General features: G+C 37.2%; 2 pseudogenes; both read left to right on the forward strand.

Annotated features, from left to right (window-relative positions):
* Positions 1–7,870: 7,870 nt before the first annotated feature.
* Positions 7,871–8,348, forward strand: LOC102857628 (annotated as a pseudogene).
* Positions 8,349–13,674: 5,326 nt separating this feature from the next.
* LOC102858036 lies at positions 13,675–13,974 on the forward strand (annotated as a pseudogene).
* Positions 13,975–24,737: the final 10,763 nt, after the last annotated feature.

Raw genomic sequence — 24,737 nt, forward strand, 5'->3', positions numbered from 1 at the left:
TTATAACCTTTGCAATGTTAGAAACATTATAACTATGTTTAATTTTTTATAACTCCTTTTCAGTTCTATCTTGAAGCATTATTTATTCTATTCAGCTCTACTGTTAAAACTAGATATTTGAAAATTATTATAAACATGTTACCATATGACTATTTCTTTGCTTTTACTTATTATAAATTAATACTTTTACTAATTATAAATCTGAGTGTTCAGTGTACAAATCCCAAAAACTGCACATTTATATTCCTTCAAAGAAGTAACTATGATTAGTAATGATATGTGTATGAACATATATATACCCCCCACACACATATATTCCTTTACATAACCTGTATACAACTGAAATAAATTACCAATTTTTTGCTATTTGCTAGTAATTTAACCTTCTAAAGATAGAAGATATCTTTAAGTACCACTGAGTTGGAACCAACCCATAGCTGACCCTCCAGTGGGTTTTCAGAGGCAGTAAACTGAACAGGAAATTACCCATCTCTCTTTCATGGGTCAACTGGGAGATCTGAATCACAAGTCTTTGGGGCGGCAATACAACTTCTCAGCAGTAGGCCACCCTCAAGGTATGTAAGATCTACTTAAACGGCTCTAAAACTATAAAGAGGGAGCTCTAGTGGCCTAGTGCTCAGGAGCTATGCTGTCAACCGAAAAGAAAAAGGTTGAAATCCACTCCTTAAGAGAAAAATGAGCAATCTCCTACTTTGCAACTTACAGTCCCTGAAAACCTGCTGGAGCTATGAGTCTGTTCCTACTGGACAGCACACAACAACAAAAAACCTATCAACAAAAGCCAACAACAAAAAAACCAAACCCAAAAGCCAACAAACAAATACAAATAATGTATTTTAAAATTTCTTTTGTCCTTTTTATAACTGTGCCTTTAGGTACTTATGTAGCTTATCAAATATAGGCCTAGACCAAAACTTACTTTATAAAAGAGTGTCACTACAGCATGCCATCAAGTCTGCTCTAACTCAAAACAATGCTGTAGGACAACACAGAAGTGACCCATTGAGTTTCCTGTTGTTGTGTGTGTGCTACTAAGTCAGAACCAACTCATAGCTGGCCCTCCAGTGCATTTTCAGAGGCAGTTACTCACACAGGAGGAGAGATTTCTCCTTTAGAGTCACTAGTATGTTGGAATCATCGGCCACCAACCTTCTCCTCAGCAGCTGAGTGCTTAACCACTGACACCCCCGACCCCCCGTGCTTCTTTTAGAAAACCCATCCACTGCCACGAGTCAGAACTGAGTCAGTGATTTCCCATCAGGGTTTGGAGATTTAGATCTTTAAAGACTGCACATCTTTCTCCTTTGGAGAAACTGGTAAATTTAAACTTCCAATCCTTAGATTAGCAGTTATTTTCACTTATATTTTGCTTTAAAAAGAAAACCTCAGTTTGTACCTTTTCTCCTTCAAGAATCTGATTGTTGTTGTTATGTGCCGTCGAGTCGTTTGCGACTCATAGCGACCCTATGTACAACAGCCCTAAACCCTGCTCTATCCTGTGCCAATCGCATTGCCTCTGACACACCCATCCCGATTACCCCAGTCACTGAATCAATCCACTTCAGAGAGGGTCTTCCCCTCCTGCGCTGTCCCTCCACCCTACCAAGCATGATGTCCCTCTCCAAGGACCTGTCTCTCCATACAACATGTCCAAAGTATGTCAGACGAAGTCCCAGAATCCTTGCCTCTAAGGAGTAGCGTGGTTTAACCCTCTCTAGGATGAATCTGTTTGTTTTCGTGGCAGTCCATGGAACATTCAATACTCTTCTCCAGCACCACAGCTCAAAAGTGTCAATTCTCCTTCTATACTCCCCAGTCATTGTCCAACTCTCTGGTGCATAACAAGTGATTGCAAAGACCATGGCCTGTATCAGGCGCACCTTAGTCTCCAGAGAGACACCATTGCTCTTGAATACTTTAGAGAGGTCCCTAAAAGCAGACTTTCCCATCGCAATACGTTTTCGGATTTCCTGGCTGCTGGTGCCAAGAGCGGTGACTGTGGAGACGAGCAAACTGAAGCTGTGAACAATCTCAATCTCTTCGCCATCCACCCTGATGCTACTGATTGGTCCAGTGGTGAGAATCTTTGTCTTGACATTGAGCCTCAGTCCATACTGAAGGCTGCAGTCCTTGACCCTCTGCAGTAAGTGCATGAGGTCCTCCTCAGTTTCAGCGAGCAGGGTTGTGTCATCTGCATAAGGCAGATTGTTGATAGACCTTCCACCAATCCTAATGCCACGCTTCTCCTCATAGAGCCAAGCCTCTCGGATAATCTGCTCTGCATACAGGTTGAAAAGGTATGGACAGGACAAATCCCTGGCGTATACCCTTCTCAATTCAAGCATTAAGTATATTGAATTAAAACATATGACTCAAAGAACACAAAGGGGAAGTAAATGGAATGGCACAATTGTGAGATTGCAGTTGTGTCTCACTAAGTTTATTAATGACCACAGATGACACAGTAGAACTATCCCATAGGGCTTCTTCGGTAGTGGTGGGTGGTAAAAAGTGCTCAGTTGCTAACTAAAACATGGTGGTTCAAATCCACCAATCACGCTGAGAGAAAAAAGATGTGGTAGTCTGCTTTCATAGAGTTTATAGCTCTGGAAACACTACAGAGCATTTCTACTCTGTCCTATGAGTTGAAATCAACTCAATAGCAATGGATTTGGTCTGTGGTTCTGAAATATACATGAGGGCAAAACTCCAGGCCTTTTCAATTGCAGAAGTACTGCTAGGTTCAAACCTCTGAAAGCAGTTGCAGGCTTTGACCATTATATTATGATTTTCACACACACACACACACACACACACACATTCTCTCTCTCTACACACACACAAACACACACACAAAGAGAGAGTGTGTTAATGAAAAAGATTCCTAAGTGAAACCCTATAGTAATCAAGAAACAAAATAAGAGGTACAGGCAGTACTTTGGTTATTCTAGTAACATTTTAAAAAAATCCCAAAAGTTATATCTTCTATTGGTTGTACGGTAATAATGTACTTGCATCACACAGTTATTTCTAGCACATTCTAGAAACAAACATTTAGGCAATCAATTTTAAAAAATTACATTCTATAACTGATGACAAAAAAGGTTCACTCCTTGTAATGATTGTTTGCTTAAAGTAACTTTTTAAAAAAAATTTATTATTATATACAGCAACAGATAATTTCTTCCATAGTAAGGGCAGATTCTAGCATTTTTTTTAAAGTAACTTTTTAAACATATGGCTTAAAAAATTAAATTAACAGTGGGAAAACAACTGAAATTTAAAAATACTTTGATTTTTTTAAATAAATATTGTACGGGGGTGGGCAGAGAGGAAAATATGCAACAATGAATGAATGAGAAAAAAATTAAATAGGAAGAATATGCTGTAAAAAAGAAAAGACTCAGAAAGTAAAAAGTAAAATAAAGTCTTATAAACCCTAAAAAAAATTTGTATATGTGTTCCTGTTTCTAATCATGGTAAACCAGGCTTCCAGCACAACCTACCATGCTGAGGAAAACTAGAACTGCTAGATTGTGCTAACCAGGTTGTTCAAAAGCACCACAAACCCAAGTAAACAAGTATTTTAAATGAGTCTCAATCAGAAGAGATAACCATGTGGTGTAACCCAAATTAATATCGCTTTACCTTTCAAGATTTGCTGCCCCAAAGGTGACTGAGAATAAAAGATGCTATGCTGGAACTGAGACTCTTAGAAAGTGACCAGGATTTCTATCAGTAAAGAGAATCTGGAGAAACAATACAGGAGTCATTTAATAGTCTCACACAGGTTATGTTCTAACCATAGATTGAATGAGAAACAGAACAATGCTCACAAAACCAGCCACCCAGATGCTAAAGAGTCAACATCATGAAATGCTCCCATACAAACTGACTCTCAGAAGCAAAAGTAAATAGTCCCTGGAAAAAGTCATTATCACAACTACCAATTATTTCTATTGCAGTTTATTAGTATATCCCTCAATGTAATAAAAAATGTAGGCAAGATCATCAAAATAGATGCTGGAAATGTCATGCCAGAAATACAGATTAGATGTTTGAAATGATAGGAAATATCAAAATTCTAAGAAAATAAAAAAGAAAATTCAGAAAAGCCCTAATTTATCTATTCATTAAGGTGGGTCAATGAGAATTCTTTCCATAAATTATCTCCATGTTCTTATGAGAACTTTTCCATAAAGTAAAAAAGAAAAAAACACTAGTCTTGCACATCTTACATTTAATAGAAATAGTAATAACCATCCCCAAAATGTTCCCTAAGATTGCTATAAATTTTACAATTAATAAATATTAAAGAAAATTAATGGAGTATACCTATCATGACAAAATAAAAAAAATCAAACCTTATGTGTAATAAATATAATCACAGGATATTTCAAATATTGTAGGAACAACATAGGCTTAATTTAAGCATGGGTTCTTGTTGGTTTAACATTTTGAAAGAAAATCCTTTTAATAAAACAGAGAACAAATGATGTCACTATCAGAACAGATACAGATACAGAGAAACCAATTTTAAGATTTTTTTTTTTTAAAAAGAAGCTTTAGGAAATTTTAGCAGGAAATAATTAATGATGAGATACTGAAAATGTCTCTTGAGACCAGAATATATAAAAAGATGACAGTTTTAGTGAACATTTTACATAGTGTTGTAAGAAAAAGAAAAGGAAAAATATACCCGAAATTAGTCAATAAACAATGGATCAGCTTTAATTAAAAGATTACATGTTTATGTTTCCAGATTATCTAAAAGCAATCTATAGATAATACAATCCACAGAAAATAGTAAGTGAATTTAATAGTGCTGGATTACTCAATTGGTTCTGATATGTGTTCTACCTGTATAAATCATTTAACAAATAGGTTTTCCAAAGAATGACATTTTATTTTCTATTACTGCAACAGGTATAAAATACTTTGCAGTAGGTCATACACAGGCCAGTTCATTTTTGTTCCTAATCAAGTGTTTTAATTGGTCATTTTCTTAGTCCACAGACTTAAATAATTTATTCTCTGAATAGCAACTATAATACAACCTTTACATTCATCATAAGAAATGCCACAAAACCTACAAGTGAGATTTTTACGTCTTTTTTCATAAACTCCCAGAATGTAAGCTAAACTTTAGATTACACTTGACAGTTAATCCTAGTAAAACAGTAAGAGTATTCCTTGTGACAGTAATACTATGGTCCCTACTTTAATTATCTCATTAATTAGAGGCTGGCTACTTATAAATGGTTCACAACTAAACACATTATTTTCTCCATATAAAATATTTATATATTTTCTTATTATTTCTTTCCTTCTTAAATTTATTTTATAATTTCTTACCTGCTCTGCACCATCACATCAAGGCAGTGGGAATAAATGTTAATAGACATTTTTCAAAAATCATTAGCCACTTGCCACCATGGAACAATTTCTTGAGTATTTTTCATGAATTACCAAAAAACTGTGTGCTTAATACAAAATGCACAGATCTTTCACAGAAGTAGCTGATTAGTAGTAAAATGTGTACTTTCCTACAGGTACACATAGACAGGCACTTACAGAAACAGTAATATTATATACTTGCCCATATATATATAAAGTCACTTTCTTTTTTAATAAATACTTGATCTTGTAAACATCTTCTGGAAGGATTGAACATCTATCAGATTAAACATGAACTCAGAATATAAATTAAAAGTATGAGTATGGTATACTCATTAATTTATTAAAAACAACTGTCTGTCATTTTTACCCATACTTTAATGCATGTGTCTAATAAATTCTGTTGGATACACTTAAAGAAAATAATTACTACCGGATAACGGAGGAATATGTTCTAAAACCCCAGTAACATTTTTATCTGCCCCAAATCCGATATAAATACAAAAAGGATATATTTTTATTTCATTGTCTTCCCTCTGATGGTACAAGGAATAAGGAACTGTCAACCCAGCAGCAGGTAACTTCAATCCACCAGCTGCTTCATGGAGAAAGATGGGCAATCTCCTCCTTTGTGATTTCCTGCCTCTAAAATCAATCTGCTGGAGGATCAGCTATGAGTCAGTTCCAACTTGACTGCACAAAACAAGCTTAGTTTTGTATATATCATGTATTCATTTTATTGATTACATTTATCAAAACATTATTCTTACAAAAATATGTTCAGGTGGTGTATATATATCCATTTATATCAAGCATAAACCCTTATTAGGATCACTCATAGTCTATATATTTCCTGATTATGTAATTGGTTCTGATATGCATTCTATCAGTTTCAGTCATATTTAATATAGAATGTTTTCCCAAAGGAGAATATAATTTGATTTTACATAACTTACATAATCAATCAGCTCACTGTGGTAAAGTCAAACTGACTCCTGGCTGAGTCTCCATCGGGTTTTCGGAAGTTGTAAATTGCGCATTTTTCTCCCACTGAGCTGCAGGTGGATTCAAACCGCCAGAGGCGTTGCCTTTGGGTTAGCAGCTCAATTTGCCTCAATTCAGACTAAGCCACTAGTGTCCTCTATAACCGCAGCAAATATAAAATATTTTGCTACAGGTAATAAAAACATGCACTGAGTTTTAAATTTTCAACTTAACAAATTTGTAATTCAGGTCAGTGTTAGCATTTTACAATTTTTCCTTTAAGTATGTTATTTTTAATATAATCTGAAAAAATATTATTAAGCATCACGCATTTAGAAGATAGCTTTCAATATTCATGTGAACGTTTTAAAATTTAGTTATCGAGTTGCTTCCTATGACTGTCAGACTAATAAATTATCCTTTTATTGACGTACACAGATATAATAGGACTAACAAAATAGTTACTGGGTTTTTAAAATATGATATGTGTTAAAAATCGCTTTGTAACATAAAGAATCTTAAGTCAATTAAAATATGTACGAATTACCTCTTCATGATGATTGCTCAAAGATGGCCGGCCAGCTTCTCCACGAAATGGGCAAAGAACAGAAATAGAATATCATTTTTCCCATTCTAAACTGAAAGGAAAAAAAATAGAGCCGTCACCAAAGAATTCTATATCTAAGATAAATTTTCCTTTCCAAATTGACACTGAAATAAAACATGCTCACGATATGAAGCCAGAGAAGCCAAATTTGTTGCTGTGTAAAACCCGTTAGTTAGCCAGGAAGTCCTCTGACTGAAACGGGGAACTATGGGTAATGTTGCAAGTCAAACGCAGACAAGTTCAGAAAGTGCCCTCTGCTGGGGGCGGTTGTTTAGAGCCTTTGAGTGATTCTAATTTATAGTAACTTCATCTGCATACACTAGGTAAACAGCATTTGGTTGGAATGACAAATAATTGATGTGCAATAATCACTAAGGTCCACAATCCTGAGAGGGGATATGCACCCCATCACATGAAGGAAGAAGTTTCAAAAATCTGTGAATATTTTTCATTATCATAAATAAAAATACAGTAGAAAAATTTCAACAGAAAAAAAATCAATAAATACAAAAGCAAGCATGAAGCTCAGGGGAAGATGGTCAACTTTACATCAAATTGCATTAATAATAGCATTAACACTTCAAACATTTTAATTAAGAGTTTCCCAGACTAAAACAACAGCAACAAAAAACCCCAACAAAAAAGAGGAAACGAGTCCCAATTATGTTCTGAAAAGCACTTTAAACTGAAAGATACAAAAAAGCAATAGTATAGAAAATCATATATCATGTAAAATTAAGCTAATGGGTTGAAATTGGTACATTTACACTCAAACTAAACTACATGAAACTGAGTGTGATTAGAAATATGCTGTTCTCTTCCGGTCGCTAGCGCTCTGGGAGCTGCGACGACGGTGCAGACATGGCCAAGTCCAAGAACCACACCACACACAAGCAGTCCCGAAAATGGCACAGAAATGGTATCAAGAACCCAAGATCGCAACGATATGAGTCTCTTAAGGGGGTAGACCCCAAATTCCTGAGGAACATGCGCTTTGCCAAGAAGCACAAGAAGAAGGGCCTGAAGAAGATGCAGGCCAACAATGCCAAGGCCATGGAGGAACGTGCTGAGGCTGTGAAGGCTCTTTGTCAAGCCCAAAGAGGTCAAGCCCAGGATCCCAAGGGGAGTCAACCGCAAGCTCAGCCGACTCGCCTACATCGCCCATCCCAGGCTTGGGAAGCGTGCTCGGGCCCGCATTGCCAAGGGGCTCAGGCTTAACCGGCCAAAATCCAAAGCCAAGGCTGACAGTAAGGCCGAAGCTCCAGCAAAGTCCTCAACTCAGGCTCCTGCTCCAAGCCAGGCTCCTAAAGGTGCCCAGGCCCCTGCAAAGGCTCCATAATTGAGTTCTCCATCTGAGGACAGAAGGACTGGTGTGACCCCCTGGGCTGCTGCCATCTACATGGGGCTGGTGACCTCCTGTGTTATTTGTACAAATAAATCCTAAGGCAGAAAAAAAAAAAGAAATAAGTTGTTGTTGAGTACCTTCAAGTCGAAATCAACCCATACCTAAACCTTTTCAGAGCCAGTAAATTACACAGGAAGAAATTGCCAATCTCTCTCCCGTGGTGCAGTTGGTAGAATTGAATGCATTTTTTTTGTATTGGCAGCGTAATTCTTTACCTCTGGTGGCCTTGTGATAAGGAGCTGCACTGCAATCTAAAGGGCCTGTGGTTCTAATAACTAGCTGCTCTGCGAGGAAAGGATGGGCAATCTTCTATGTGATTTACTGCCTCTGAAAACCCATTGGAGGGTCAGCTATGGGTCGGTATCAACTCAATGGTACACAACAACAATTGGGCTACAATTCTTGGTAAGAGTTGGTTTAAGTTGGGGTTCACTGTTGATTTCAAAGCAATACCTTCAATAACATATATAACCTTGCAAAATTTACAGGTTCTCACCACATAAAAACACCTGCTATTTAGTCTTGAACTAGAATATTTCTTATTCAACCTGTTGAAAATTCCAATCAGTATATATATATACACTCCTTGAACCTGCAGACTTCTCAAAGGGCAGGCTTTGACTGATTTCTATGATGCTTAAATGTGTAATTTTTCATTGTTTTTGTTAGTCCTCCAGTGACTACTCTGTTCCTAGATTTGGGAATGTATTCAGAAGAGAATAGGTCTAGTCTATCTTAACTAGAAGAATATCCCCAATGTATCAGTGAATATTTCATATGCATCTAAACATGCCTCGACTTTGTCAGCTCACTCTGATGTTAGTGAGATTCATCTTTGTTGATATGTGCAATTCTAGTTCACTGAGTTTCAAATGATAGATGTATGTGTATGCATTTGTAAAACTCTGTCAGAGATTTTTATTTGTTTAATAAAATCTATTTTAAAATACTTCACATGTATTTTGTGGCTTAATGTATAGTCAGATGCAGGGCCTTTGGTGACCTAGTGCTTTAAGTGTTAGACAAGCTGCTCCTTATTAGAAACATGAGATGTCCCCTCCCAAAAGGATTTATAGCATCAGAAGTGAACAGAGGATCAATCAGTATGAGTCAGAATCAACTTGAATGCAATAGGTTTGGGCTGCTTCTTAAATTCTGTTTTAATAAAAGAGTGGGAGAGAGCCCTGGTGAAAGATGTTAAAGAACTAGATTGATCACCTTGGAAACCCTATGAAGCAGTTCTATTATGGCCTGTAGAGCCATTCTGAGTCAGAATTGACTTGACAATAGTGAGTTTGGGCAATATAAGAATATGCATATGCCTTTGGCTTCTCTATACTTTTATTTACTTCACTGTTTCCACATTCAGCAGTGACTCAGTAATATACCTCCAGCATGTGGCACATGCTGGGAACTGAAGAAACACAGAAAGAGTTCATTATCAATTAAATTAAAAAAGTAAATGATGGTGTGGTTTTGTTTGTTTTTAAAAAAGATCCACTCATGGGGGCACTCTAAAGATGCCTTTTAAGAAAGGTTTCCACATTAAATTCAAAAGATAAAATTAGGTAAAAGTTTTAAATATGATTGTCCATAACAAAATTAATTAGTAAAGGTATTTGAAAATGAATTAAAAATGAAAAACAGTAAAATATTAACCGAAAATTTAAAAGTACAAAGATACTATCAATCAGACCAAGCTTTCTCTATCAAAATATCTGTAAAATTTTACAAATTTCTAGTAAGGCTACTATAGGGAGCCCCAGCATAGTGGGTAAAGAGTTGCACTGCCAACCTGTAGACAGATGGTTCGAATCCATAAGAAAAAGACAGGCAGTCTCCTCCTGTTTCATTTACAGTACCTGAAAACCAACTTTAGAGGCAGCTATAAGTTGAAAGCAATGAGTGAGTTAATGAGTGAGTGAAGGCCAATATGAAAAAAAAAATAGTAGAAGGCATTGTTGTTGTTGTTGTTATGTGCCGTCGAGTGGCTTGCGACTCACAGCGACCCTATGTACAACAACCCTAAATTCTGCTCTGTCCTGTGCCAATCGCACTGTCTCTGACACTCCCATCCCGACTATCCCAGTCACTGAATCAATCCACCTCATAGAGGGCCTTCCCCTCCTGTGCTATATATAAACCATATAAAATTGTTAATAATATAAATTCCAAAGGTACACACATCAAATGAGAAACAGTTTTATTTAATAGATCTTAAATGAGCTGTAATGGCAATACTGGAAGGAAAATGCAGCTTAACAAAAGAATGAAACCTAGGAAAGCTGCATAGTCATACACATATTGAATTGTTTCTGTAGTGAAAAAACTTCCTGTGCTGCCAGAAGCTGTGATTTTGTTATTTGTATAACTGAGAAGAAACAACATAAAACATGAATAGCTTCTTCCACAAAAACAGAAACAATAGAGACATTCCTAAAAAATGTTTAATAAGGACTACATAAATGTTACACCAATCTGAAAAGGATATTATAGAAGGGAAGGAAAATCAAAAGAATATCTCTTTCATGACCAAATGCCAATAAATGAAGTATACATAGAAAATTGAAAGCAAGATAAATCAGCTATAATACACATGAACAAATAAAGTCTTGTAAAAAGAAGTAAATTTAAGTTTTGTTGTTATTTGGATGTTGAAGAAGACTGATAGAGCAAATGAATAAGCCATATAATTATCCCAACTGTGAAGAAATCCCTTTGGACAATTTACCACATATTTACAAGAAAACTCATAATGCTGAAGAAAAGAACATAATAGTAGTGAAATATTAAAACCCTTTCATTTGATATCAAGAACAACACAAGGATGTCTACTATATCTAATATTTTATACAAGTCTTGCTGAGGACAGTACTTCAAGAGAAAGGGGAGAGGCATAAGGACTGCAAAGGAAGGGATGTGGTTACTATTAATCATAGGTTATAAATTTATAGTATCTCAAATCAGTCTACAGGTAATGAGAAAAAAATAATTATTCAAGTTAGCAAGATCACTGAATATAAAGTCAAGGAAAAAATAAATTGTAATTCTATATACAAAAAACAATTAGAAGATTACATTGATATAAAAATGACATTAAACAAAAAAAACCCTCCTAAGTATAAATTTGACTAAATATGTACAAGATTTGTGCATAGCATACTAAAAAGATTTACGAAGAGATACAAATGAAGACATAAACAATAGGAATGATAACAAAAGAGTCAATGTTTGTTAAGGTGATACTAATGCATAGATTCATTATAACCCCAATTCCAATTTCTGATAGTGAGAAGTTTCCTTATTTACATGTTAGTTGTACAGGTGCTCTGATTTTGTGAAAATTAATCCATTTATAACTTATTATTTATGCATTTTTGTATACTTACCACACATTGATGAAAGCGTTTGTTCATTCGTTAAAATAAAATGACGTTGTTGCTATTTTCTAGTCTTACAAACACTTCCCTCCCCCTCCCATAACAAAACCAAAACCAGCTTAAGAAGTTTAGGAAACAATTCAGGGTTTACATATTTATATTTAGTAAAGAAAGTAGACACATAATGTATACTTTGTTAGTGTTGTTTTTAGGAGCTGTCAAGTAGAGTACTACTCATAGTGACCCAATGATTAGCCACTCTGAAACCTGCACTATCCTGTGCCATCCTCATCATCTCTGACACACTCAAACCCAGTCCTGAAGTCACAGAGTCAATTCATCTCGTTGAGTGTCTCCCTCTCCTTCCCTGACCCTCCTTTCCAAGCATGATATCCCTTTCCAAGGAATAGCCTCACCTAATTACATGTTCAAAGTATGAAAGATGATGCTTGCTCTTCTTTGCCTCTGCTGTAGCTGTTGCTGCTGTTCTTGCAGGCCCCAATCTGAGTGATGCAAGAATCTTTGGACCCTAGGATTCACTGTGCATTCTATATTTCTTCCTTGCTAGTGACAAGAGTCCCAAATTCTGCTGCTGAATCAGCACAATTCAATGATGAGAAGAAGGTTCAGTCCACTTGTGGATAGGCTGACATGCCCTATTTGCATATTCTCATCCATCCATATGGCAAAGTCAAAGTCAATGTCTAAGAAAGCGATTCTGGATAAATATACCCTCTACAGTAGCAATCAAAGAATAACTAGATCTTAAGAACTGATCCCTTGAATTGCGGTGCCAACAAAGAGTAGGGAATGTACAATTGATCGCTAAAAGAATAAACAAATCTGTCTTTTAAGAGGTGTAGGTAGAGTGGCCCTTGAGTGTGTTAATCTCAGGAGTCCTTAGAAAATATAATGATTGGGTGCTTGCTTCGGCAGCACATACACTAAAGCTGGAATAATACAGAGATTAGCATGGCCCTTGCACAATGATGAAAATACAATGCTGGAAAAAATGGAGTGTCAGATAAAAGAGAGGAAGACTTTCAACAAAATGGAATGACTGCAAAAAATGGGCTTAAACAGACTGTGGGTTGTGAGGATGCTGCAGGATCAACCAGGGTGCCAGTCTAGTGGCTACTAGTTGAAGTCCACTTGACAGCATCTAAAAGTAACAAGAAAGATAACGATAAATAGAAAAATTAAGAAGAGGAAGAAAATGTTGACGGAGAAGCACACAATTCCTCCTTATTGTGTAAAAAAAAAATTACAAAAAGTAAAAGTTCACAGAAAACTGATGACAAGTGAGTAAGAAGTAATGTGAAATGGGGGAAACCATGTTTCCAAATAATTTCTTTTAATATATGGAGAGGCTGGAGGAGTGAAAGGGTAAGCCATATTTCTCATCTGGGCCTACATTATTCAAATAAAAAGCCAAAGATGTGGAGTTAATTAACATAGAAATCCCTTCCAGCACTTCAAAGTTAAAACCATGTGATAGAAAGAGCATTAGGCCTACACATTAGAAATTTGGTTTTCATTTTTCACATTTTCATGCCTGCTCTGTGACCTTAGGCAAATTACTTAACCTTTTAGAATCCCAGTTTCTTCATGTTTAGAAGTTTGGGGGTTTGTTGTTTTGGTTTTTATTTTTTTTCTTTCTTCCTCTTTTTTTAAAAAATTATGATTTTATCAAAAGTTTACAGAAAAGTTGGATTTTCATTCCATGTTTAGAAGTTTGATGACTATGTTTGTATCAAACAGATTATTTAATGAGCATCAAATTTCAACACATGGACTTGTCCAATCTATAACTCTGTAATCCACTATAAAAATTTATTCACGGTAGCGGGAGTAAGTTGCAAGCTGCAATGATCAGAATCATGGCAGGACAGGCATTTAGAAGGTTTCTTCCCCTCTTTGACCGAGTATTGGTGGAATGGAGTGCTACTGAAACCGTAACCAAAGGAGGCATTATGCTTCCAGAAAAATCTCAAGTATTGCAAGCAACAGTAGTAGCTGTTGGATCTGTATCTAAAGGAAAGGGTGGAGAAATTCAGCCCATCAGTGTGAAAGTTGGAAACAAAGTTCTTCTTCCAGAATAGGGCACCAAAGTAGTTATAGATGACAAGTATTATTTATTATTTAGAGATGGTGATATTCTTGGGAAGTATGTGGACTGAAATAAATCACTATTGAAATGGCATCATGTGAAGCTGCCCATTCCACTGAAGTTCATCTGAAATCTTCCATCATGTAAATAATCTCTATGTCTCTCTTTTGAAATAAACTAATGATTTTCTATACAATTAGAGGAATAGCATAGAGAGGAAGCCCTTCGATGAGGTGGATTGATTCAATAACTGGAGTGATGGTGGTAGGTATGTCAGAGACAAAAATGTTGGCTCAGGATAGAGCAGGCTTCAGAGTTGTACTTACAGTCACTATGAGTCGCAAGTGACTGGAAGGCACATAAACATAAAAACATATATATACCAACCAGAGATCATCTGAAAATTATATTGTTGTTAAGTGTCGTCAAGTCGTAGACAACTCATAGCAACCCTATGAACAAAAGACCTGAGTTTCTGGAGGCAAGCCATTTGGGAAGTGGATGCCACTCCTGCTTCCAAGCTTTTTTTAATTAGGAAGCTCCACACTGTCCACCATGCACACATTTATCGCATTTGGCACATCAGTGTCACAGTGTTTAGCATCACAGCAACCATGAGTTACCTCTGTATAGCAATGCACAGAACAGTGCTATACCACGTAGAAGAATGTTTGACAAAAAACAATTTAAACCAGGCCTGAGGGCCACGGATTAAAATCACCCACCTTCGGCTTGGCAAAGCCATGTCTGTAAAACATGTAAAAGTCTTTTACTTTTAATTTTCATATTTTTTTACACAGTAAGGAGGAATCATGTGCTTCTCCTTCTCCCTCCTCTTCTCCTTTTCTTCTTGTCTAAGTCATTGTCTCCTTCAAGTTTTTCTTCCTCTTCTTCATTTTTCTATTCATCCTTATCTTTCTTGTCACTTTTAGGTGCTGTCAAGTGGACTCATAGCTACTCCGTGTATAATAGACTGGCACCCTGGCTGATCCTGCAGCATCCTCACAAGCCGCACCCTGTTTAAGCCAATTTTTTGCAGTCAATTCATTTTGTTGAAAGTCTTCCTCTCTTTTAGCTGACACTCCAATTTTCCAAGCATTATCAAAGTTTTAGTAACACTCAAACTCAATCAAATCGAAGTTTTCATAATTAGAAAGTACATGCCATTAAAATGTTAATGTCTGACATTACTTAAGTGAGACTAAAAATAATAATATATGGTGGTTAGCAGGAAACACCATTACTTGTCTGTTGTACTGTGGTGGCTTATGTCTCTTACTTTGATGCTAGAAACTAAACCATTGGCATTTCAGATATGAGTAGGGTCACCCATGGTGTACTGGGTAAAAAGGAGTTTCTAGACTAAAAAAAAAAATTAGGAAGAATATGACTAGTGAAAACTTTATGAATAACAAGAGAATACACTGTCTGATATAATTCCAGAAAAATTGGAGAGCATTCACAATATTACTAGAGAAACTCACATTCTTTAAGCAGAATCTATCTTAATGATGTGGATGGTATAAAGCTTTCGGGATCTTGTTTACAGAAATGGCACAATTCTGATGAGAAGAAACAAATATCCATATATAATAAAAATGTAGAACGTATACAATATGCATCTAATAAAATTGGAAGTTATAAAAAATTAAACAGAATGCATAAAGATTGATATTCTAGGCATTAATGAGCTGAAACAGACTCACATTGACCATTTCAAATCAGACAAACATACTGGAGTTGTCAAGGATTTCATTTTATTCAGACCTGCAATTGATGCCATAGAAATATCAATAAAGAAATAAAGTATGTTGCATTTAGTAAACCTGTTGCAAAATACTTGTTTAAAGTGTTAAAAAGAAAAAAATGTCACTTTGAAAAATTAGATGCACCGGACCAAATTGCAAAAGCTGGACAATGAATGTTGGCAAAGAATATTGAATTTACCATGGACTGGCAAAAGAAAAAAACTCGTTTTGGAAGGAGTGCAATCAGATAATTCTTTAGAAGTAGTCTGATTTGCTAACTTTAGACATCTTGTCAGGAGGGAGAAAGATATCATGGTTGGTAATATTAAGGGTCAGGGAAAAAGGAGAAAGATCCTTAACAAAACAGACTGAGAGAATGACTTGCAAAAATGGGCTTAAGCACAATAGAGATTGTGACAATGACACAGGATCAGGTAATATTTTGGTCTTTTGTACTTTGTTGTACTTAGAGGTCTCTATGAATTGAGACCCACTTATAAGCAACTGACAACAGTAAAAACCTTAACAGTACATTAGAAATGCTCTAAAGACCTTTTATAGTATGTATCAAGTTATAAAAATGACACTAATTCAAAGAAAGACTCACTTATAAGTAGGTATTTGGATTATTGATGTAGTTGGTGGAAAGAGTTCTGGTAACTTAGTGGTAAAGAATTGTGCTGCCAATCCAAAAGTATGTGGTTCAAATCCACCAGCTGCACCATGCAGAAAGACTGTGGGAAAGATGAGAAATCTCCTCCAGTGTGATTTACTGCCTGTGAAAAGCCACTAGAGGATCAGGTACTGATTAGTTCTGACTTGATGATACACAGTGACAATAATTTCTATAACTTACATGCTATACTATTATACTTACATTTCCTTCTTCTGAAAAAGGAAATAATATGAATCCTATCAACTTTACAGGACTTCACAGGACCTTCTGAGTGTAAAATATCTATATGCTATTACTATTACCGTGGTGGTGGTGTTGTTTGGTGCCGTTGAGTCGTAGACGACTCATAGCGACCCTATGAACGAACGGCCTGAGCACTGTTCGTACATAGAGTTTCCGGAGGTAAGCCATTTCAGAAGTGGATGCAGCTCCTGCTTCCAGGCTTGATTTAGTCGGGAAGCTCCAGCCAACACTGTCCACCATGGGTGTCCATTACCACGAATGGCACATCACTGTCACAGTCTTCAGCATCACAGCAACCACGAGTTACCTCTGTACAGCAACGCACAGACCAGTGCTATACCACCTAGAAGAACGTTTGACAGGAAAACGAGGCTCACAGATGAAAATCACCCACCTTCAGTTTGGTAGCATCACTTCCTTTCCACTAGGCCAACGTAGCTCTCTCTTTGTCGTTGTTGTCGTTGTTATTGTTGTTTTGGTGCCGCTGAGTAGTAAACGACTCATAAGGACCCTATGAATGAACGGCTTGCACGCTGTTCGTACATAGAGTTTCCGGAGGCAAGCCACTTCGGAAGTGGATGCCCCTCCTGCTTCCAGGCTTGATTTAGTCGGGAAGCTCCAGCCAACACTGTCCACCATGGGTACTCATTATCACAGTTGGCACATCACTGTCACAGGCTTCAGCATCACCAACCAGGAACAACATGGGCGCTTCCTCTCCCAGCTGCTTTTTGGCTTAAGGCCACTTCCTGGTTCAAACCCTAGGCCCAGACTGGCTAGCCTCGCTCCAGGGGGCAGAGCAAACCTGCGCGTAACAAACACATGCCCGGAAAAGTAGTCAACTCCAAAAGCTTGCCACAATTCCTGCGCTCACACCACCATGCTCCTTCTGGCAAGGAGAACTTCCCAAGACCCTGGGAGGAGCCAACCAGGAACAACATGGACGCTTCCTTTCCCAGTTGCCTTTTGGCTTAAGGCCACCTCCTGGTTCAAACCCTATTACTGTGAATAGAGAAAAATATCAGTATCAGAGAGAAATAACATAATTTATTTCTTTCTACTGTATTTAAATTTTTTAATAGTAAAAAATGAGGGAGAAGCTTGGGATTGCATTAAGAAAGGTAGAAACCGTATTATTGCTCCCTATAAATTCACAGCAGATTTTATGGTTCAACCTGGATTTGATAGAAGCTTTAGTAAGTGGCAAGAGAATGCTAAATATAAGATTGCTTTAGGCAAACAGAATAGTTTGGTAGAAATCAGAAGCTTGGAGGATAAAGCAGATCTGTTTAGAGGAGAAACTGCCAAGAAATAAGGACGCTAATAATTTGGACAAAGAAATGGGTGAAATGTGTGATAATGTACTATTTTATAGTAATCATAGAAAAGCAAATACCAATGGCCCAGTAAAAAGAACTATTAAAACCAGTAATCAGTCAGTACTGCATCTAATCAAGAAGACGAAAATGAATGCCTTTCGCAGCTGACTGAGAAAAATGAAAATCAGAAGACAAATTTGGTAAGACTTGATAAGGGCTGCTTGCTTGCATCTTGGTTTTCTTCAAATCTTAGTTAGGAATATTGCCTGACTTCCAAATCTCTGTTGACTCCAAATTATGAACATCAGCGGTACAGCACTCTTCTGTCAATATGCTGTACTGAGGTAATCTGGGGTTGCAGTGATGCTGAACCTTGTGCCATTGGGGTGTCAAATGCCATAACAGTTACCCATGGTAGACACTGTTTGGTGGAGCTCCCAGTTTAAGACAGGTTTGAAAGTCAGAGTGACATCCACTTCCTAAACAGCATCCCTCTGGAAACTCTATAAACTTATAGAAAGGCTTCAGGCCTTTTATTCATAGGGTCGCTATGAATTGTGCTTGACTCGATGGCAATCAATGACAACATACAAGTTAAGAGACAAGGATAATGAAGTTTCAATTCACGTGATTTAGGCATGTTGTTAGGAAGGGCCAGACCTTGGAGAATGGTTTTGTGGTTGGAAAAGTGAAGGGTCAGTGAAAGACAGGAAGAGCTCAAAAGAGAAGGATTGATTCAGTGACTGTAACAACAGATTCAAGTGTGTCAGAGATGATGAGGATGGCATAGGATAGAACAAGTTTCAGATTGATTGTTTATGGGGTTGTTATGAGTCAGAGTCAACTCAAAGGCACCTAACAACAACAATACAAGTTAACAGTTTCTCCTGTTTGGAGTTCCCCCCCCCTCTGTTTTTAAATATACAGGTAAAAAAATTACAGGTAACATTTGTGAATATACATGCTTAAGTGATGGACATATTTCAACAAACAGATGCTGCCCTAGACGCACTGACCAAGCTGCCAAAAAATCCGGAGGACAATCACCTGGCCAGCTGACTGGAAATGATCCATATTTGTTCCCAAAAGCAAACTTCTCCCACTTTCCAAAAGGATCATATCTACATATTAAGAGATTACTTTTTTGGGGGGGGAACACAACAAGTATTGTAGCCCAATAAAATAAATTAAGAGACTAATGTAACTTTTACTGCAACTTATTAGTCACAAAAATGACAACTTGAAGTTACAAGAGTGAAAATTTATTTCCATAAATATATATCATCACTACCAACAAATTACATCACATCTATATTCAGAAACTGATACAATGGACTCACCCTTGAACTTAGCACTACAAGGGGGGGGTATCATTACTCACATTAAAAGAAGGTACTGTGAGAACATCTCTAGCTATAACAGTCAATAAATAAACAAAAAAAACCTAGAAGAACATCCTTTTATTAAAGATAGTGGATTTTTTGAGGAGGAAGTGTTGACTGACAAATATTCTGTTTCTTTTAAAATAAATTTTAAAATTGTATAAAGTGCTAGTATCACATGATATAATTTATATAGACGCCCTGGATATATTATTGATTAGACAGAAGTATTTATGTCATTTTAGTTTTGCAAAAATTATCAGCATACAAACTGCTATTGCTTTGGAAATACGAGAAAAGTTTTTCTCTCAGTACAAGAGAAGAATAAGCAACCTATTTATCCAAGACTAATAAAATAAATGATTTCTTCTATATTATTGAATTATATTATTTTATACTGTATTGCCTTGGAGCATTTACCAAATTTACAATCATCTGAGAAGTAGTGCTGTCACATTTTAATGTGGAGTGAATATTTTTTATTATTTAATATTATTACATACAATGAGGCACTCTGGTGACTCAGTGTCTAACGTACCAAACAGCTGACAGGCGTTTGGGCTGCTTCCATTTTCTTGCTACTGTGAATAATGTTGCTATAAACAGATAGGTGTACAAATGTCCATTTGTGTCCCAGTTCTGATTTCCTTGGCATATATTCCTAGCAGTGATTACATAAAACACAAAGTACATGTACAAAGCACAGTGTATATAAATGATTATGTGCAAACTAATAAATAAAATCACAAAAATAGAAAATTGTACTGGATGAAAAGTGGACTTTACCTAGTTAAATGATAGAATATTCTTTTTATTATTATTATTATTTATTTATTTTTAGAATATTCTTGATAATGAAAAAAGATCTGCATTTCAAACCCACCAGCTGCTGATGACAGAACAATGAGACAGTCAGCTTCTATGAATACCGTATTTCTACTCTCTCCTATTGGGTTGCTATGAGGCAGAATTTACTTGAATGGTAGTGAGTTTTATATGGGTTTGTATAGAATGAAGAAATGAGCCGACGCACGATTAGATTTCTCAACATGTGAAACTGTGCACTACAGATGAGTAAAATAAGTGTAAGTAATCCCATGCTTGCAGTGCGTATTGGATAATCTATGCCAGTCAGGGGTTGTAATTTTTTTTAAAGGCTTTGTTTCTATATGAAGGTGCTATGGGATTGAGAGTAAGAAAGATGCCAGCCACACCCATACCTACAAGCAGAAAATGTAAAATTGTACATTACTGACAAAGTAAACACATGCAAACTTGTCCTTCCTTGGCTTATTGAGAAAGAAAATAAGTGGGAGAGGGTCAGCTAAGTACATTTGCTTTGAATTTAAATTGTTATTGTTGTTATGTGCCGTCGAGTCGCTTGTGACGCATAGCGACCCTATGTACAACAGCTCTAAACTCTGCTCTGTCCTGTGCCAATCGCATTGCCTCTGGTACACCCATCCCGATTACCCCAGTCACTGAATCAATCCACCTCATAGAGGGTCTTCCCCTCCTGCGCTGTCCCTCTACCCTCCCAAGCATGATGTCCTTCTCCAAGGACCGGTCTCTCCTTACAACATGACCAAAGTATGTCAGACGAAGTCTCAGAATCCTTGCCTCCAAAGAGCAGCCCAGTTTAACCCTCTCAAGGATGAATCTGTTTGTTTTCTTAGCAGTCCAACTAATTTAACCCGCCAGACTTCTGGGAATGTCTGAAGACTAAAGTGCACCTGATCCAGGCCATGGTCTTTGCAATTCTGTGTTTGCACCAGAAAGCGAAACAATGACTAGGGACGAGAGAAGAAATGATGCTTTTGAACTGTAGTGCTGAAGAAGAGTATTGACTCTTCATGGACTGCTAGGAGAACAAACAGATTCATCCTGGAGGGGGTTAAACCAGGCTGCTCCTTGGAGGCAAGTATTCTGAAGCTTCATCTGACATACTTTGGACATGTTGGAAGGCAGGATCAGTCCTTGGAGAAGGACATCATGCTTGGGAGTGGGGAGGAATAGTGCAGGAGAGGAAGGCCCTCGGTGAGATGGATTGATTCAGTGACTGGGGTAATGGGGATAGGTGTGTTGGAGACAGTAAGTTTGGCTTAGGATAGAGCAGGGTTCAGAGCTGTACATAGGGACTCTATGATTCCTAAGTGACTTGATGGCACATAAAAACAAAAAAAATTAATAAAAATTATAAAGAAAATACCCATGATTTCTAAACCTTGGCAACACCTGTGTTCCAAGATTTTTTAAGCTGTCTTCCAAGATTTTGTATTCACAGAGGAGCAAAAAAAAAAAATTATATGTAAACATTAATGATAACTTTCTACTCAAAGTATTGGCAGTCTCTATTATTTTTAAAAAAATATTTATTTGGCTTGGGGGAGAATCTACAGAGAAAAATTAGTTTTCCAATCAACCATTTATGCACATTTTATTATTTGACATTGTTACAATCTCCTCAGTGCATGCTCCTCATGCACCTGGTCTGAATTTTTCATTTTCATTTGTCCTTTTTCCCCCCCTACCCCTTCCAGCCCGCTGAAATGTGTTTGGGGGTAAATGCTGGCTGTCCTTGTGATCTCATATGGTTAACTGTCCTGAGGAAAATACACAACCCCACACACACACACACACACACACATGTTGTTGTTAAATGCCGCCGAGTTGCAGGCGACTCACAGCGACCCTATGAAGGAGAGTCCTCGATGCTTGGGTGCCTTTCATCCTCACTCCAGGTTCATAGGGTTTCCAGGGGCAAGCTATTATGAAAGTGGATGCTACTCCTCCTTCCAAGCTTGTTTTAATTGGGGAGCTCCACCCCACTCTCTGTCCGTATTGGGTAGCCAACCATTAACGCATTTGACACATCAGTGTCACATATATATATATATATATATACACATATACACATACACACATATGTAAAGTAGCACATTATTGACATACTTTGAGCATGTTGCAAGGAAGGACTATCCTTGGAGAGAGACATCATGCTTCAGAGGGTGGAGGGACAGCACGAGAGTGGAAGACAATGAATAAAATGGATTGACTCAATGACTGGGATAATGGGGGCTGAGTGTGTCGGAGACGACAAGGTTGGTTCAGGATAAAGCAGGGTTCAGAGCAGCTGTACACAGGTTCACTAGGAGTCACAAGCCACTCAACAGCTTTTAATAACATGCTGTACTGTTTACATGGATATACTTTCAGCATGCCTAAATATGTATGTAGATATATAGACATATCATCTGCCACATCAATATATAGAGACTTCTGGTAGCCTAGCGATAAGGAGCTGCACTGCCATCCCAAAGGCACATGGTTTAACTCTACCAGCTTACCCACAGGAGAAGAATGGGCAATCTCCTCCTGTGTGATTTACTGCCTCTGAAAGCCCACTGGAGGGTCAGCTATGAGTTGGCTCCAACTCAATAGTACACAACCACAGTATCAATATAAGCTTGAGAGTGAAGTACTATTTACCTTCCTAGACCATTTCAGCTTGTATATCTGCCCATGTTTCTGCTCAACAGATTATTTGCTCTGGTGGTCCAGTGACAATTACATTGCAATCCCAAAGACATGCTGTTCGAGTCCACCAGCAGCTCTGCAGGAGAAGGATGGACAATCTCTTCCAATGCAATTAACTGCATCTGAAAACCTGCGGGAAGGTCAGCTATGGATCAATTCCTACTTTATGGTACACAAAAGCAACAACAACTGTTATTGCAGGATTGCGTCTGCTATAGTATTTCTCTTTGTTGCCTCTAACTATTGTGCATCTCTCAATGTGTTACTTTGCCTTGCTTATACTGTGTTGGCCTCTTTTTGCATATAATCTTTCTTTTTATTGAAGTTAATGCATGTCCACATTTTACTTAGTTTTCCTTCTTTTTGTGGAAAGACTTTAACCATGTCATTTGACTATAAAAGGTAAGGCATAATTTGACTAAAGAAAAATATGGTCACAGTGGCAATATATTTTTTTAAGATTATTAACTGTTTGCTCTATTTGCTTTATCATGTATACACCAACTCATTTCTTTTGGATCCATTCCAAAGTAAGTTGCAGATATCCTTCTGTTTCATCCCTTAATACTTCACTGCTTATATATTACTATTCTGCTTGCCACGGAGTCTATCATGATTTGTATAGGACAGAGTAGAATGGCTCCATAAGGCTTTCTAGGCAGTGATGTTAAAAATGTGGTTGCTAACCTAAAAATGGTTGTTGTTATGTGACATTCGGTCACTTGCAACTCATAGCAACACTATGTACAACAGCTCTGAATGCTGCCCTACCCTGAGCCAATTTCATTGTCTCAAACACACCTACCCCCATTACCCATCTCTACCAGAGTCTTCCCTTCCAACCTTCCAAGTATGATGTCTTTCTCCAAGGACTGGACTCTCCTGGCAACACGCCTGAAGTATGTGAGAGAGAGCTTCAAAATCCTTACCAAGGAGCAGGTTGGTTTCATCCTCTCCAGGACTGACCTATTTGTTCACTTGGCAATCCATGGTGTGATCAATACTCTTTTCCAGCACCACAACTCAAAGTCATAGATTTTTCTACCATCCTTAGTCATTGTCTAGCTCGCTGATGCATAGCAAGTAATTGAAAAGGCTCTGGCCTGGATCAGGCTTACCTTAGTATCTAGAATGACATCATTGCTCTTCAGTACTCTTGAGAGGTCCTTGACAGTAAACTTTCCCAATGCAATTTGTCTTTTGATATCCTGGCTGCTGGTACCAAGAGTGCTGATTACGGAGCCAAGCAAGCTGAAGATGTTAACAATCTCAATCTCTTCACCATCCATCATGATGCTGCTACTTGGCCTAGAGATGAGAATATTTGCTTAAATACTTGAGTTAGTGATTTGAAAATATCAGCTGTGCTGCAGGAGAAAGATGTGGCAATCTGCTTCCATTAAGATTTATGGTATATATTTTTATAAGGTCTTGAACCCTATGTAAGTAAGACTTTCATTTTAAAAGGCATTAAAGGCTAATAATTTGCAAAAAATTGAGAATCCTTAGTTACTGTTCAAATAAGTTTTAGTGTGAAATAAGGACATTAATTTAAACAGTGCATACAAATTTCATTTTAAAGAATAATTAAGTTGTATATATTTATGGATGAATATTTGACAACTATGAAAAATAACTTTCAACAATTTCACCTAGGGTGATCAACTGTAACATAGTTATAGTGATTTATTTTTACTGTACAGTTATTTCAATTTATATTTACAAAATGCCTACTATGTTACAGCAATCTAATAGCAGCACTGTGAATTTCAAGTTAACTTTTTTTCCATAGTCAACACTCTTAGCACCAGTAGCCAGGAAATCAAAAAACGTATTGCGATGGGAAAGTCTGTGGTTAGGGACCTCTGTAAAGTACTCAAGAGTAACGGTGTCTCTCTGGAGACTAAGGTGCGCCTGATACAGGCCAT

This window comes from Elephantulus edwardii, unplaced genomic scaffold, assembly GCF_000299155.1.
Source record: "Elephantulus edwardii isolate Elephantulus edwardi_28Jun2011 unplaced genomic scaffold, EleEdw1.0 scaffold00040, whole genome shotgun sequence".
In the NCBI taxonomy this organism is placed as follows: domain Eukaryota; kingdom Metazoa; phylum Chordata; class Mammalia; order Macroscelidea; family Macroscelididae; genus Elephantulus; species Elephantulus edwardii.